The sequence below is a fragment of the Chenopodium album genome, chromosome 13 (genome assembly GCF_948465745.1).
Source record: "Chenopodium album chromosome 13, dcCheAlbu1.1, whole genome shotgun sequence".
Lineage (NCBI taxonomy): Eukaryota > Viridiplantae > Streptophyta > Magnoliopsida > Caryophyllales > Amaranthaceae > Chenopodium > Chenopodium album.
This window is the reverse complement of record NC_137846.1, coordinates 5,398,492-5,415,574: the sequence shown is the minus strand read 5'-3', so window position 1 is coordinate 5,415,574 and position 17,083 is coordinate 5,398,492.

Here is a 17,083-nt window from a genome sequence, read left to right as displayed (position 1 = left end):
CTCCAAATAAGAAGTGCAATTACCTCCAAATAAGTAAATTTTTAAATTTTATCCTCTAATACTCGCAACCTTGGGGAAAAATTTAACGGAGACTAAAATAACACCTGAATTACATTCAACTGCACAAAAAATCTATGCCAAAATCACTTTCGCCAATTGTATGACTCATATTATTCTTTTTGATTTCATTATCGTCAGTAATTGACTTTGGACATCCGCCACACCTCTCAGTTATTAATTGACGAAATCCATGAATATCTGTGTTACCACCAACTTAGTAAACTTTAGTGTTGGTGTTAATAGTACCGGAGTGAGTAAAAGAAAATGGGAATTGATAGAGAGGTTGCATTTCTATAAGAGTGACTTGTTTAAAAACAGTAGAATTACAAGTTCCAAGAGTGTGATCTTGTGAATGGTTTCGTGGTCATCCCTTTATACGTCGCAGCAATCCAATCACGAATGGATTCACGTCTGCTTTTAACTAATACGAGTTGCTATTATTGACAAAATATCTAACAATGATCTTAAAAAGGATTATTTTATTGTTTGTTTTTGCAGAATGCAGTGATAAAAAAGCCTTTTAATCACCATATAGAGGTGAGATGTCAGCCTCATAGTGATAAAATAGTTTCGGATTTTTCACAAAATACCACTGAGTTTAACTTAATTCACCATATACCACCAACATTTTTCAAATTCACCATATAATCATAAGTTTTAGGAAAATGTCACCAAATGCCATTTTCGTTAACAACGTTAGCTATTAACGTTAACGATGCCACATGGCGTCTTCTTATTCGACCTTATTTAATTAATTAAAAAACAGAAAATCATTAAAAAAAATAATTAAATGAAAAAAAAACTAACCACCCCTTCTTAGCCCCACACTGCTCCAGCCCAGCCTGCCCTTCCACCGTGTCGGCCTCCACGCGGCGGCACCGTCCCTCCATCGCGGCGGCACCGTCCCTCCAATGTGCCGGCACCGTCTCTCACCACAGCCTCGACTTGCTTCGTGGTTGCCCCCCTTCTTTGAACCACCCATACTCCACCACGAATTCGCCCTCCAACCCACCCCAAACCCGAAAAATCGCCCCACCTAAAAACCCCTCCCCATCCAAACGTCATTTTCCCTTCCTCTACAAGGTAAACGACCAGCCATACTAACTTGAAAATCGGAAACTTAAAACCCCAAAATCGAAACGCTAGATTTTGATTTTGGGGTTTTAAGGTTTTGGGATGGTGGTTAAGGGGGAAAAGGGGGAAGGTGGTTGAGGGAGGGGTTTGGGCGCCGTCGACTTGGGTTTGCCGGCGTGGGGGAGGAATTTGGGCGCCGACAATTTGGGCGACGGTGGATGGGGAGCGAGAGTTTTCAAGGGAGGGTGAGGGTTTTAAGTTGGTGGCGGCTGGCTGGGTCGGAATCCGCGTCGGCTAGCAGCAGGTCGGATTTCGCACCGGCTGGCTAGTCGAGTTCCGCGCTGGTTGGCTGGCCGGATTCCGGTTGGTGGCTGGTTGGGTGGACGTGATGGATGGCTGGTTTTTTTTTATTCTTTTTAAAAAGCGTTTGATAATTAATTAAATAATTATTTTGAAATTAAATAATTTAGCAGGAAACCAATTAAATGTTGTCACGTGGTCTTATTAGCCTTAATGACTAACGGACGTTAACACCGTTAGTTATCAATGGCATGTTGTGACATTTTTATAAAATTGAATGGTATATGGTGAATTAAGTTAAAACTTAGTGGTTTGTTAATATATAATTAGTTTCATGTAATTTGTTAATATTTACGTAATTATTTATTTTTGTGGGGTTTCCTTTGTGGATTAATCGGGGCATGTTGGAGAATGATTTGACCACGTTGGAATACTAGTGCAAAAATGGCGAATATCTAAGGTTTCAATTTCTCAATATGAGTCCCCAAGTAAACAATGCACAGATTAAAAGAATCATCACAGATGCTTACTGGCCAGATGCTAAATAATTAAGAAGAAAATATGTTTGCAAATTTGTTGGTATAGTCATATTTGTGCTAGTGCAGACGGTGCAGTGCATTGTTGTTTCCATTGGGTCCCATTTATTGTTTTGTAAGTGTTAATTAAGTTTTATTCAATACGAATTTTGTGATTTTGTTTACCATTTTGTGAATTAGATGATTTTAGTCAGGAATGAGATTATTTTAGTCAGAAATAAGATAATTTTATAATTTTAGTCAGAAATAAGATTATTTTAGTCAGGAATAAGATAATTTTAGTTAGGAATAAGACTATTTTAGTCAGGAATAAGATACTTTTATTAGGAATAAGACAATATTGGTGCGAGGGCTTTGATCGGGTTTCTCAGACCCACGTCTTTTTGTTGTTGAGTCCGGTCTCACGTGATTATGTTCTATGCAAAACCTTTTCTAATAATAATAATAAAAAAATATTTGGAAAAAAAAAAACAAAACACAATCTACACAAGCTGCACATGACTCGACAATCAAATATGGAATATTATACTTGTATAATAAAAAATGACCTTTATTTAGTAGTGGTAACTGGTAACGTTTATGTCATCAAAAAGAAAAAAAAAAGTGGGAGGTAGATATCAGCAAGATCAACCTAACAGAAGAACTTGCAGACCAACTTATGTCCAAGATGGTAGACATGATTACGTTCTCATATAAAGTCATTTTGTAAGGAAATAGTCTATTTTGACATTGTCGTTTAATCATAGTAGGTACATTATTTTGGCACTCTTTATTAGTAGGGTATTGAAATTTTTGATAAGTAAGCCAAAATTAAATTTTAAGACGTCAAAATTATTTAGGGGGGATATGGTACAAATTTAACAACTAATCTTATACTTCCTTTGTTTTTTTATATTTGCAACACTTCACTTTTCACTCTTGCCGATGCAGGTTTTGAATTGTTAATATCTCTGATTACTAATATGTAAAAAATATAAATTTTAGATATTAAAATTTTACAAATCGAGACGAATCTAACAAGATCCCACATAACTATATCTGTATTTATGTATAAATCATTAAAGCTAGTCAAAGTGAAATACATGAATAGTGTAAAAGTCAAATGGTTGCAACTATAAAAAAAAACGGAGGAAATACTACAGAACATTGAAGTATCAATCAAACTTTTTAAGTCTAATAGTCAAAATTGGGTTGAGCTAATTGTTTAGAGAATTATATTTACTATTCGATTAATTCTACTCTCTCCGTCTTTTTAAGTGCATTATTTCTATCTTTGGTAACTTTAAACTATATTTTATTATTTTTCTCTCTTCTATATAATACCCCATCCAAAATATTTTAGCATTTCTCTCTCTTTTATGGTCCCCACTTATATATATAATTATATAAATCAATCTCTCTCACATACTATCTAAATCATGACTCACACTGTACTTTTATCAAAATAAATTAATCACCCCCTTGCCCCACTTACACAATATAATATTTAAGCAAATAACTTTCCTAAAACTCCAAGTAAAATTGTAAATGCAAGTGATGCATTTTAAAAAAAAACGGAGGGAGTATTTATTAAAAATCCGTCTTGATTTTGACCCGTTCCATTTTGACCCACTACTCGATAAACCAAACTTAACTTGATAATGACCTAACTTGTTTCTATCTCGCAACCATACACTAAATTTCTTCTGTCACTTCGCACCAAAAAAAAAAAAAAAAAAAAAAAAAAAAAAAAAAAAAAAAAAAAAACTTCTTCTGTCACTAGGGTTTTAGTGAGCAGATAGATTATGGCCGAGAACGAGGATGTTGTTGATGAAAGTGCTCTTGGGATATTGAAAGAAGAATTAGAGGGGCTTAAAAAGACCGAGGATGTTGCTAATAAAAGTGCCCCTGGGACGTTGAAAGAATAATTGAAAGAGCTTAAAAAGAGAAAATATGAGCAAATTATGAAATTGGATTGTATTGTGAAGAAATTACAAGAACATGTCCAACATGTCAATTATCAAATAGAGGAATCAATTTCTGAGTTCTAAGGTTGACAAAGAATTTTCCAAATTAGAAGCTGAAATTTCTAAGATAAGAAAAATTGAAGCTGAAATTTTTAAGATTTCAAAATTGGGGATGATATTTTAAATATTCAGCAACAAATTTTCAACTTCAATGCCGGTGTGGAATATGAGGTTATAGAATTTAATAAACCAGCTACTTGCATTAAGTTTAATAATAGAGTCTTTTGAGTTGAAGAAAGCTGTGGAAGAAACTGAGATATTAGGTAACAAAAAACCGAAATTATTGCTCAAATAAGGAGAGTTGTTGAAGGTATTGAAGATATGATGAATTCTCCCCTTTCTTTAACCGTTCAATTAAGTTTCGGTAACAATTTTTTGGGATTCATCGTTCAATATATACCATTCCGCTTCTGATATTTGGTGGGTTGTTCCAATTTTAACAAATAACATTAAACTTATTTATGTATTAACAAATTACGTGAAATTTTTTACAAATAACTACGTAAATATATTGCTTATAGTTAACACATATAATGATGTGAATTGAAAATTGAAACCAAAATTTCAAAGATTTTATAAAATAGAGGTTGATATTTTAAAGATTCAGCAACAACATTTCAATTATAATGATAAAGTGGAATATGAGATTAAAACCTAAATGATTTCAATTATCCGCCTGATATAATCATAGCTCGTTTCATAGCTCTGGAATCAACCCGGAAGAGATTTTTGGATATTTAGCAAAAAGCCAGTTATTGAAAAATTGATAAACATGGATATGAAGGTACAGTTAACACCAATACTCAACGTTATGAATTAATTATGGAATATACCAAAGATAATCCAAATATAACTAAGAGGTTCATTTTTCACAGATTAAGTATACTCAATGATACTTTGCTTAAAAAAATTGACCAGCCGTCTTATATTCATTATCTAAGTATTACAACATTGGCTTATAAAGTTGGGATGGGATATAAGTTTTCTTATAAAGATATATATCCCTCACATATAAACATAAATGTAAATTCTGTTATGATTCGAATGACATATTGCGCATATGTTCAACTTTCAACTGTAATTGATAGAGTATCTTTGTTAATGTAAACAAAGCTGGCTGATATTGTGGTGATTTCAGGTATAAACATGATGATAAGCTAATGAATGTCTTAACTGTGACCTAGGCATAATAGGACTCCCTATTCCAATAAAGCTTTTAGGGACAATAAGAGATGCGGTGTTTGGTAGTAATGTTACTTGTATTATGGTAATTGAGAACTACACACTTTTTAGCGTTTTGTTTCAATCTAATTTTCACCTGCGTTACAAGTGTATTTTGATTACCGTGTTGGCATCCAGATCTCTTGACTAGGGATTATTGTGGGGTAGGAAGAAGGATTTTGGGTAGGGGATTGCTGGTTCAGGGAAAGGGGGAAAGGGTCAAAACTGGCGCCGGAGAGAGGATTTGGGCGCGGCCGACGTCGGTGGGCAGGGAGTGGGGTGCGCCGAAGAAAGGGAAGTGGGTGGTAACGGTGGACGGTGAGGATTTTTTTTAAAAAATAAATTTATTTTAATTGTTAACCATAATTATAGTTTATTAAGAGTTAATTAAAGTATTTAATAAATTTATTAAAAAAATAAAAATGTTAACCGGTCATTAAGGTTGGGTAAAATATCCTGTTTAAAGCGAACACCCTTTAAAGGTTGTATTGTTTAGAAATAATAAAAAAATTTACTTATTTTTGGTGGACCGCTTAAAGGTTATACTATTTTTGACAATTTTTCTTTAATCTAATACATGTAATTGATGCCGACGGTTGAATGCAACTCGAGAAACAAAAGTATCATATTTTTTTATATAGACGTTGATGAATACGAAAAAATTTCTACAATTTAGTATTATTCATGCATGGTATAAATTTCTTCAAAAGTATTGAAAAGAATTTAATAGGTATATATTTATTCTACTTTTTTTTTTATTTTTTTATTTTTTTTATAAGAGGTATTTATTCTACTTATTAAAGTTTATTTTTCTTTTGACAAAAGTTATTAAAGTTTTCTTATCCTACTGATTAAAGTCTGCAGATCATGCTTGATTAACCTCTGTCATTTCTTATATGCTTGATTAAAATTCTAACTTATATATATATATATATATATATATATATATATATATATATATATATATATATATATATATATATATATATATATATATATATATATATATATTAAGTCGGTGAAGTAATTTTGTAGAAAGAAATTTTATTTGATAATGAACTAGTTTAATCCTATGAATTGCACGGATTAAATAGATATTATTTGTTTAAAATAATTGTCAATATTCTTTATTCGAAAAAGTATAACTATAATCTATTAATTAATTTTGAAAGAAATATTATATTTGTTTAGTTTTAAAACTTAGGACGAAAAAAATAGAGAATGAAGAAATAATGATGTCAAAAATCAATGCGTGGTCCCTGCAGGCGGATGCATGATCCGTATGGTGCATCCCTTCCGAAAAAAAAGCGGGAAGAACATTGTATAGAAATGTAAAGAACATTTAGTTAAAGTGAAAAGAACATGTTATAAAATTGTAAAGAACATTGTATAGAAATGTAAAGAACATTCAGTTAAAGTGAAAAGAACATGTTATAGAATGTTAAATAATGTTCTTTATCTTCATGTACTTTAATTGTCAGTATAATGTACTTTTATTTGTGACATAATATTAATTGTTTATTTTGAAATTTTCTTTGAATTTTTTCTTTAGATTATGGTGATTGAATAAAAATAATGTTCATTACATTAAATTATCAATAAAGGTGATCAAAAGTTCGGGTTGGTCCGGGTCTTAACATAATATCTCGTGCCCAAACCTGGAAAATATAGCGGGCTTTTCGGGCTTTTTTCGGTTCGGGTTTGGATTTTTAACTAAAAAATGCATTTTTAGGCTTGCCCAAACTCGCCTTATTTTCGAGTCAGATCAAGCCGGATTGAAGTTGACCACCTCTAATTATCATGTTTTTTATTAATATTACGGATGTTATTTAGATATATATAAAGAACGTAAAGTTTGATTTTTTATTTTTTTTTACAAAATAGTTATATGTTCTTTATTAAACAATTATATGTTCATTACAATATAAGTATGTGTGATGTTCTTTATAAAATAGGTAAATGTTCTTTATAAAATAACTGTATGTTCTTTACTGAACAATTAAATATTCATTTTGCCTTTTTAAAAAGAAAATGGATGCATAGAGCATTGTGCATCCGCCTCCATAGAAAAATTTCACTTCATGAATCGACATTCAAATATGGAATATTATACTTGTATAATTAAAAAGGACCTTTATTTAGTAGTGGTAACCGGTAATGTTTATGTCATCAAAAAGAAAAAGAAAATAAAAGTAATTGGTGATTGGGTTATGTGATGTGACATGGCCATGAAAATCACGTAAAAACATGTTTTGCAAAATATTTGCCTGTTAAATCATGCTGTAAACATGGTCTTTTTCATATGTTCAATTATTTGCTTATTACCGACCATGTCAATAGGACAATACTTCTTTTATGAAAGAGACAAGAACAAGCGACTGATTTTGCCAAACATATACGAGTATATATGTACACGCTACAAGGTGACAAATTGACCTAGTGGAACGAATAATAGCAATTAACAAGTAGCTATTACAATTTAAATTGTAATGTATTGACTTTTTGTTTATTTAATGTATAAACTCTATTGTTAATTTCTCACTGGATTATTTTTATTCTTATTACTTTCTCCGTTCTTTTATTATTACACCACCTGTTTTTTTAAGAAATTCCACAAATATTGCATCATTTCATCTTTAGGAAAAAAATTATTTGTGTTCATACTACAAATACCCAACATACCCTTGTTTTTTCACACTTACTTTTTAGTTTATCAATGTCACATGGACAATTTTGCATTTTTACCTTTCTCTCTCTTACTTTTTTCCACTACCAAAATATTTGTATCCAACTCATATGGTGCAATAATAAAAAAACGGAGGAAGTATAATATTAGTTCTTAAAGAAAATGACAAAATAGAATATGTGAATAATGCTACGTATGTATTTTGTGTAATGTAAAAGTCAAAATGGATCAAATTAGAAGAAGACGAAAAAATAAAAATAAATAAATAAAGACATGAAATTGCATGGACACATCGAGAGTGGAATTATATGGACGAATTGAAGGAATTAGGTCAAAAAGTGAATACAATAATAATATATTACACCCTTTATATCAATACTATATGCTTTGCATTGGTTGTTGAAACCTATTATAATTTACTTATGAGTGTCCCACATTGGAGAAAGATGAAAGATAATTTCACTTTATAAGATAGAACGGTTACCCCTACTAAAAGCCAATTGGTTTTAGTATGGAAGCTCCTCAGCCTTATTTGTGGACAAACTCTCTTCCTCTTTGTTCGGGTTGTCCAATCTCATTTCATATTGTCTAGACCTTCTTCATTAATTAATATTCTTATTATTATATATGCTACGGAAAAAAAAAAGGATAAGTTACTCGAATTAGCTGAAATATTTGTGAATATTTATCTCCTTATTCGCTTTCATGGCATGGAGTTATGGTATATTAAAGCCTTTTTATCACTTGTATGATGGGAAGTTTTTGTACTGTTAGTATTATATGGATCATTTATGTTTTTCCGATGAATTTAAGATAGCAAGTAGCCAGCAATGTATGTGTGATGCATGTCAACTCATGTTCTATGATTAAATTATATCCTTATCTATGATTCAATGCCGCCTCAAAACAAAATGCAATAAGCTCTTTTAGTTCATTTATATCGTATAATAACCTTAATTAAGCCATTAACATACAACAACATAATTATGATTTTACGTATAACATTATATTTTTGACAAAATAAAAAAAAAATCATCAACTTCGCGATATATCATACGTACATATCTATGAAATTGTTTAACTAAAAAAATGTTAAAAAGGACATTAAATTATGCTACACTACGCCAGATTAGTGGCTTATCTTCTGCTCCTTCACTAGCACAATTTATGAGTGGATAATGTAGGCAATTTTTTTTTTTTTTTTAATCATAATCGGGAAATAGTTGAAATAGTCATGAGCAAGCATTATTTCACGTGTATTTACATTGCATGCATGTCTAAGTTTTTTATCATGCGCTCTTAAATTAATTAACAACAATAAGATTTGTATGTAGATTTTTGCTAACAAACACCGAAGAAGGGTTAAAATAATTTCTAAAATAGTACGGAGTAATAATTATTTTTTTTTCATGTTAAAACCACATGTTAGTCGATCGGTGTAATTAATCTACTTTTAGCTATCTTATCCAACGCCTTGGTTGTTATTAACTCTCGTCTTTTATTATAATTCGTATATCACTACTCTTAAATTAATCGTATATATTTGTATTAGTAAATAATGCGAATATGACATAAATGATTAAAATAAGGAGTAAGGATAGAATGAAGACCATAACGGAAGCATACACTATACTCCGATCCGTAACGGTCAAATAGTAAGCTGGCAACGTCAATTAATAAGTAAAATACTTTAGTAGTTTTAGTGTGAATTAAATTCATAGGCTAATTAGTTGGTCTTGATCTCTCCCTAATGTGAAAAGCTGTCTAGATTGTTTTTCTTCTTTTATTGAGTTTTTTCTAGCTCTTCATTCTTCCTTTAATAAGAGGTTTTTTGTACTTATATTTTTTTATTTTTATTTTGGGTACTTGTCAAATTAAAGTTGTCACTAAATTAAATGTGTTGTGCCCTTAATTTTAGTACGGCTCGGAGTTATACGAAGTATTCATTCGGTCCAGTTAATTACACTTGTATTCTTAATACGGAGTATATGAAGTAAATTCTTACCGTCATTCTATTACTTTCCTTTTGCCTACTTTGACGTGCTTTTAAAAAATATTGACGGTTTACTTGTAAGCATGTGGAATTATTTCATGTTAATTGTCTTTTTGTGGATAGATTAATGTTAAAGGAAGAAATTTATACAAGTGCTAAAAATGAAGGATTGGGTTGAAAGGAATGATCCAACTCAATAGACAATAAAATTAAACATTCAGTATATATGAGGCAATTCTAATACGACGAAGGAAGGATTAACCATTACTCAAAAAAAGTCAAAATAAATCTAATTGTGATTTAAACGGCTACAATCTATAGAGTACATCAATTGTACGAATATCGATCACTAACCTTTAGGTAGCAAAGTGGATATGATATACATAGTAACATGTGAGTAGTTTAAGTGTAATATGGTATAAATACATACATATTCTAATAATTATCACATTGACATAACAATTCAGATTTTTCAAAATTTTAAATATAATAATAAAAAACCTCGACAATAATCATCTTAACGACTACTGAGTACACATTACTAATTAAAACCTATAACATTATCATTGAAACCAGACAATACAATCAATTGTTGTTAGTTTCATTCCAAGGTTACCCCCTATTTCTAAGGAATTTAAGTAAAAACAAATAACATAACGTATGATATAGATATAATAAGCTCATAATTATTTATGTACGTTGTACAAAATATATATATATATATATATATATATATATATATATATATATATATATATATATATATATATATATATATATATATATATATATAAACACTAAAGATTAATTATAATTTATAATCATAGATCCTAATTAATAAAAAAGACTATGTTTCTAGAAAACATTATTGCAAAATGAAACTTATTCTTCTCTCCCCTCTCTCATGTAGGTATCGAAGTATTTAATGTGGTCGGCTTAAGTATAGTTGTACATTATTTTTAAAATCATTTAATTTATTAAAAATTGTTTTTGAATTTGAGAAAAGCAAGTTGTATAATTTTGCATACTACGCAATGTACGCATGCATGTGCTTGCTTGTGTTCCCTTGTTGCCTTGTTGGGCTCTAGTAACTATTCAACTCCCTGTTTCATTGTTCAATTGTTCATTATTATTGTTCTTATGCTTTCGTACCATTGTTTTTGTACGTATGCGTTCCTTGATTTATGGCTGTTTTATGCACTCTAATACCCCCACATTTGTAGTGTAGTTATGGTGGTATAATATGCGCCAATTAAATTGAATCAATATAATTTATATAATCATATGTGCTTACATCCCCTCTCTATTCTAATATGGCGGAGTATGGGTTTATATACTCAGTATAAATGGCCATGTACTTATGTTCAGATAGATGCGGCATTTGTGTGCAATGTTTGTGCAACATGTCTACAAAATTAAGGTAGTTAACTTATATTTTGATCAAATAAATAATGTACATATGTACACACGATAATATAAACATATACATTAAATTTTATTCGGCTTTTTGACAACCTAAGTAAGAATTAAGACAAGGAAAAAATTAACTATTAATCCGATCTGACCGATAATCATTTTTTATTGGATTATGTTTAAGTGATTAACGATACGCACATATACTTGTCTGGCCCATGATTATACAAATGTTCAGATTTTTTGTAAGAAAATTGACAAGTCAAGTAATTGAAACCATAATTTCTCATACTTTTTGGTCCCCTAAATATATATTAGCGCTCATGTCAACATCCCAACATTATACGGCCAAGAGGAGGTTATCACATTGCTCATTGGTTTCCCTTTTTGAAGCTTCATTTTGATCCATTGAATAAATTCTATTCCCCTTAAAATCGGTTAATATTTTTCGAATAATTATTCATTCCCATGTGCATTTTTACAAACAGAATCATATATTCGTAAATGTAACACAACTATGCCCTATTTTGTGATAACGTCTAAAAATGGGTCTCCACTATTTTAGTGAAACATGCATGATTAATGAAGAGATATAATATATTTTAACGAAGTTAAAAGTTATTCTATATTTCATCATCTTTAATTTTGGTACGATTGAGTAGAATCATGGTGATTTTGAGTACACATTTTGTAAGTCATATCGCATTCCGTTGCTCACCTCAAACCTTAATAAAAAAATCTATACCTCACTAACTCAATTCATCTAGTGTGTGTGTTTGACAATAGTTAACTAGCTTTTAGGGTATATTTCAGTAATTAGACTGTTTAAACTCATTCGACCTACTATCTCAACCTTTATCCTTTTTTTTTTTTTTTTTAGAGAATAATAAATACTTATCAAATATTCAAATAAGCTAAGGTATGACTGAAATTATAAGTTAATTTGTCAGCCCAAAAAAAAAAATGGTACTCCATTATATTATTTATATATTTTTTTATACAGTAAGATACTCAGGGGGGGTGTTCCTCCTATCACATAAGAGATGGGGTGAGGATTGACTCAGGTCACTCTGGAGATGGAGGGACTAACCGTCCCTCCACTCCATGATCTTCATTGATGGAGAAAGATCATATTCTTAACAACAATTATACAACAATAAAGGTGTAGTTATATTCTTAACTTGTTAAAATTAAAAGGCAAAATAATATGGATGGAGAAAGAATGAAAGTCATACGTAGGCGGCAGGACACCACCGACAAATGGTAATTTGCATGCATATTGCTATTCTAAGCACGCACTATGTCTTTTATTTGCGTTTCCGTTTCCACATTGCTTTCGTAGTTAGTAAGCCCTTTTTTGTTTACTATCTTTGTTCCTTTTTATTCTTTATTTATACTACGTATATTATATTTTAAACACTTGCGATGGCAGGTGTAGATGTCTAACAAGTACCAGTAATATATAGACTAAATGACTAATAGGTTATGCACTTATGCTAAATGAACTTTTGGTACTTTTTATAATTGTATGATAGTATTAAGATGAAATTTTATACATCCCAGGACCAATAGTATTAATAGTATGACTAATAGTATTAATATGATTGTATGGCAGTTGTGAAGATATAATTTTTTTTTGGTGTTTAGAGAGCCACAAGGGCAGGGGTGAGAATCGATCCCAAGACCTTCTAGAATCGGGAGGGAAGCTTTAACCACTTGAGCTATCTCTCACTCTCAGTTGTGAAGATATAATTCGATCTACGTTATTACGTATATGACCAAACAAGTTAAAATTAATTAGCTTATAATTATTTTATTAATTGCTAATCAATAAAAATGACATTTGTCAAACAACTAAATATGTACAACGTAATGATTCGTATTTATGTTAGTTAACTAGGTTCATGGACGGAGTATTATTATGCTACTCCCTTCGTGATAAAACGGGTTTGGGTCGTACCCATCACGGGAGAGTGCAAGTCTACCATTTTACAAAATCAATGAGCTTCCACCTCATAGCCCCTTAGCCTTATATAGTGGGATTTCATTACCACTACACTCCCCCTTTAGTCTTTTAGTGTGGGACAAGAGAATGCTCATATGTGGGTTGTTTCTGGACTCAACACTTCATTTCATCATATATCGTTTATTTAATTTATTTTATGTATCGTGGACTAATTAAACTAGCTAACACTACCAAGAGGCATAATTTCCTTAATTCGAGTTGACGATAAAGGCTTAGCAACTAATATATAAAAATAATTATAGAATTCTTTGAGCAAGCTAAGATTAAGGATTCAAATCTTAACTCATGAATTCTTGTTCCACAAGCAAAAGTTGAATTAGATTATGATATGAATCACACCTCGTTCTATACTTCAGGTTGTATTTGACCTACCTTAAATAGTAAAAATGAACTCTTGCTGAAAGTTAATGTTAATAATTGTATAAATTAAACCATCCCGGCCCAAAAGTAGTTTATGAAGGTTAATTTTAATAAGTTACTAATAATTAGTACAAAGTAGTAGGTATTATAAAAAGGCAGATGCTGTCCACTTTGTAGCAACTTCTTTTTCTTCTGGAATAAATCTCTCTTATTGCGATTGACAGCGATGAATTAGATTAGTATATAATTATATTGTCATAGTCATGATGATTTAAACCATAGTTTAATACAAAAAAAAAGGTTGCTAAATATTCTGTCACTGATGAAAATGATCTTTTTGCTCCTCCATTATTTATTTAATTAAGGCATATGGGGGCAAAGTTGTTAATTAATTATACTTAATCAAAAAAGCTAGGGTCCAAATTATAGAATCATTTTGACCACAAGAAAGCGACTTTTACTGCCCTTATTTTATAGGGTACCCCCGCATTCTTTACCCTTAATTGATAGTGGTCACTACAAAAGTTGGAATCCCATGTTGATTCTTTAGAATTATTTTTACCACCTCGATTTCCATTTGCAGTTTTGAGGTATTATTTGCAAAATGCGAATATAAAATATTTCAATATCACAAATAATATGAAATGGACGGAAATAGTATTCAATATCGACTACTTTGTAGTAATTAGAATAGATCAATTTGTAAATCACACACTTAATTAGAAAAAGAATATACTCCGTAAATTTCATAATGAAAGTACTAGTAATTACTTTTCTACCAACTTATAGAGAGAATTGAACAAAGTTGGAATCCCATGTTGATACTAAGCAACCTTTATAATTACCTAAAGCTTTTATCTTTTTTGTTGATGAACAAATGGAAAAATGCCAAAGAGATAACCTGTAATAATTAGCTGTAACATTGATGATGATTAGCTGTGATTATGTGAATTTTACCACCATATGCTTTTCTGATCAATGGTTAGTGGCGCTTAAAAAGTATTAAGTGGTCGAATCATTAGCAAATATACTAATCATATGCTTGACATCAACGCTAGGGCTATAACATAACGTGCAACTTGCACCATGAATTAAAGTATACTCGTGTGCCATAGCTTGATCCAATGAGTGAGCTTACACTGTATATTTTTATAAATTATTACATGTGATGCGATAACTTAAATTATTAGTAAAATACCTATTTATAGAGTTTATAATTCTCATTCCTTATCTAGGCCAGGTTAATAGCTACCTATAAAAGTATAAAGTTTTATGTAGATGGTTGATAAATATTATTAGGACATGTTCTGATTTACTGAACTGAATTGAGTTGAGCTGAACTATATTCTTTTTGAAAGAATGAAATCGGGAACTGAATTGAAATTAACCAGCTAGTTATAGAGAGTAGTAGAGATATATACCATTAAAAAAAAATATCCTACATTTATTAATTGAATAATGGATTATGACCTTGATAAATATTCAATAAGATTGTGCATGTTGTCACTATTTATTTTTCATAATTAATAACATGATTTACATAGATTTAATTATTGTGATACCTGAAATTATAAAGAAAAGTAAATTACGCTCGCAATAATAAAATAAATCTCCATATAACGATAATGGTAATATATATTGGCAAAAGGTAATGAGCGCCCCCCGAGACGTTAGATAAGAGAATTAAAAGTAAAAATATTAGAGTAAAACTAACATTAATTACACCGAACGATGCGTGATTTTGTCATGCATTCCTAACTTAATACTCTTTCAACCAATAAAATTATTCCTTAACTAACGCTCTGGGGCGCTCGTTAACAAGATCCATATATATTCAATTGAATTTATATTAATTGTTTAAATTAAATTTGATAAATTTAGGCTCAAAAAGATTCCCAATGAGCAATATAAAAGATCAACAAACCCAAAGTGGGGTAATAATTAAGAGCAGGGTTAACACATGAACACAAAAACATGCTTCAAAGAATAAAATGAGAATTGAGAAACATTACATTTATTATTGAAGTGCTCAAGCTCTAAAAAAGATGAAAAAAGAAGATCACATAATCTGACAAAAGGAGCATTTTATAAATATTTAAAGCTCTTCAAACTATGGGACAAGAATATGGAGCGGTGGAGCCCATGCTACTATTTATGTGGATGCTACGTGGTATAATGTTGACAAATCAATCATTTTTATTAAATTTTGGAAGATTTATTGGATTTCTTTTGGTAGAATATAGTAGGCCTCTTCCACAATCCATTGTCCTCGTTAATTTTGTTATTTTAAAAAAAATTATTTTATAAAAATGCGAGTAATATTCTGCACTCATTTTAGTTGAAGGTCAGGAGATTAATCACATTTTTTTCCTACATAAAAAAACAGTTAAAGTTTCACTTTCAAGCCCTAGCTAGTTGACTCAATATAAGAGCACTCTCACTCATGGGCATATTTTTGCCCATGAGGAGAATTATGTGAAAAAAATGAGTATTTTAGTACCACATTCATGGGCATTAAAAAAAATGACCATGAGGAATTGGGCATTTGCCCACAGCAATGGCAAAATGAAATGCTACAGTAATGGTGGGCCATGCATGATAAATTGAAAAAAAAAAAAAAACAAAGCTTGAAAATAGAAACAAAGAGCCGTGAGTGTGTGGGTAGGAGAGAGAAATAGTAGAGAGAGAGTGGTGTGGGATTTAATTTTAGCCCATGAGTGTGTTAGAAGTTCTAAAAATAAAATGTTCATGAGAAAAAAATGAAAAAGAAGAGTGAGAAAGTGGGTAGAGAGATAATGACATTTTTTATTTTCCCTCATGAATGAGAGTGGTCTAATCATTATCAATTTTATTTGGTGCCTCAAAATTTAAAAAGTACTTTGTTTGTTATTATTTACATATAGATCGAAGTTTTTAAAGACAATATTAGTTATATTTATTGTACGGTGTACGCACAATCATATCAATAGCTCAATAAGGTATAATTTTATGGACATAATAAGTCTACCTTACGAATCAAGCAAGCATTACAAAATTTATACAATCGATCATTATTTAAAAATTATAATTGACGATGCAATTTAGATTGTTACAGGTTAAAAGACATAGCAATGTCATATGTTATCACTTACTCCGTCCTACTTCGTATATCGATCTTATGACATAAATAAGAAACATACAGTTTTAGTATATATGAAGTATTCATAATATGGAGATTTTAAACCATCGCCCATGTGAGATATTTATCTAGTGGTAATTAGTAAATATGGTAATTAGTAACCTCTCCAACAAAAACTAGTAAATGGGAATGCAGCTACATTGGTGGGAACTGGGAAGGTTCTCATTTCCATTTTTTGTCAAATGAGGAGCTTATTTTCCCACCAATGTTGATGCTTTTAAGATCTGATT